At 35.6% G+C, this 2,056-nt stretch overlaps 1 non-coding gene across 1 annotated transcript; it reads right to left on the bottom strand.

Annotated features, from left to right (window-relative positions):
- Positions 1-1,983: 1,983 nt before the first annotated feature.
- On the bottom strand, positions 1,984-2,056 carry TRNAR-CCU (transfer RNA arginine (anticodon CCU)). The gene has a single exon. It is a non-coding gene; the product is annotated as a tRNA-Arg (tRNA).

Below are 2,056 nucleotides of genomic sequence, written 5' to 3'. Positions count from 1 at the left end.
TATTCACTGTGCTGCACGATTATCCCTTAAAATTGATGTATTCAGTAGTACACCATCAGTGTGTGCTACTAAGCACATAGTGAAAAAGTGCTCCACACAATAAATGAGGGAGTTATTCATTTCAGAGTCAAGTATAGGAGCAGGAGCTCCACTTTGGTATACATAAGTTCTATAACAAAAACAAACAAATAGAATATGAGTATACCACTCTTGCAGGAAGTTAAAAACATGCCAGAAATTCTTAAGCTGAAGAAGAAAGGACAAATGATTCCGAAGACCTAGCACTTATATGTAATAGGATATCGCGATCTTGGGCATTTAAAATAAAGCAATATTCACACCCTGGTTTCCTCTATGGGTTTGTTGATGCGAGGGGTGTATGCAATGCACCTGTACTGCTGTAGCCATGTATAAAACACAGCAAAGAAATACTTTCTTCTGTACAGTATAAGTACGTCCCAAGAAGTAGTATGGATTTAGTGACTAATTGCTAATTGGGTTATTTGGACAAAGAATAGAGGATACACATGTCGTTTTAACAAGGAAAGAGATAAATCCAGAGACCAAGGTTACAAGCAATGTTGCGTCTATGCTGCCCTCAATGTAGCTATTTCCTTTTCTTATGATCTATATGCCAGTCATTCTTTAGCGTGCGTCTATGCCAAGCATTCTTATGGCTCATAATAGAGCCAAAATATGCTGCATCAAGTTAGGGCAATGTTTGCTGAGTCACATTATTCAAGTGTCTCAATTATTAGGCTGCATTTACATATGCTTAATTTAGCCATAAATTTATGAACATCACTATATAAAGAAAAGATGTGGTGAAAATTACAGACGCAGCATGCATGTCCCTTTGCCTTCTCTCTATTTTATCAACAGTGCTGTTATTTCCTCCTAAGAAAAGTACTATTCAATAGTACACCTGCATGCACTGTGCTTGTGCCGTCAAGTACATTCCAAACAAGTGCTTCACAAAAGCTCTGTAAGTCATTCCTTTCAAAGCCAATTACATGTGGTATGTAATAAGTATGTCACTTTTGCCAAACTGTTATGAAAGCATATGCCAGCAATCCTCTCTCTCTCTCTCTATATATATATATATATATACATATATATATATATATATATATATATATATATATATATATATATATATATATATATATATATATATATATATATATATATAATTCAATGGGCCAGTTAGTCTTCGTGAAGGTATGGGATATGGGTATGAGTTAACTCGTCCCCTTTGTCAGGGGATGAGTTAACTCATACCCATATCCCCTCCTGAAACTGTTGGGAAATAAATATATTTATCCTTGTTGACAACACTCCCATTGTGCCATATCATATATATATATATATATATATATATATATATATATATATATATATATATATATATATATATATATAATGAGATATAACAGACAGTAATGCCAAGGAATGTACAGGGGAAGTTATTAACATTAATGGAATGTAAATAAGAAGAAAGAAAAGTGGATGAAAAAATTACCAACTGTAAGCAGGAATCGAACCTACGACCTTCGAATTACGCGTTCGATGCTCTAACCACTGAGCTATTACAGCGGCACTCCCTCCATCCACTTTTTTGGGTTTATCTGTGAATTTTTTCAGAAGTAGGAGCGACAGTCAGCGCCATCTATAAGCCAAACAACGAGTGTGAAAACACTCTTATGCGCATGTTTGGCGTCACGTAGCACGTGAACTTATTATGAGCGGGCAGCTGATTAATTGTCCCTCTTATACAACCTAAACACACCAAGTCTGCCAGTACGAGACCCTCGTTCAATGAAATAAGGGAAAGAAGTGTATACCTAAGGGCTCGTTTTTCCGTGTTTTTAACACAATAATAATGAGATATAACAGACAGTAATGCCAAGGAATGTACAGGGGAAGTTATTAACATTAATGGAATGTAAATAAGAAGAAATAAAAGTGGATGAAAAAATTACCAACTGTAAGCAGGAATCGAACCTACGACCTTCGAATTAGGCGTTCGATGCTCTAACCACTGAGCTATTACAGC

The sequence above is a fragment of the Rhipicephalus microplus genome, unplaced genomic scaffold (assembly GCF_043290135.1).
Source record: "Rhipicephalus microplus isolate Deutch F79 unplaced genomic scaffold, USDA_Rmic scaffold_12, whole genome shotgun sequence".
In the NCBI taxonomy this organism is placed as follows: Eukaryota; Metazoa; Arthropoda; class Arachnida; order Ixodida; family Ixodidae; genus Rhipicephalus; species Rhipicephalus microplus.
Note: the sequence above shows the minus strand (reverse complement) of the source record. Positions and strands in the feature narration are given on the sequence as shown.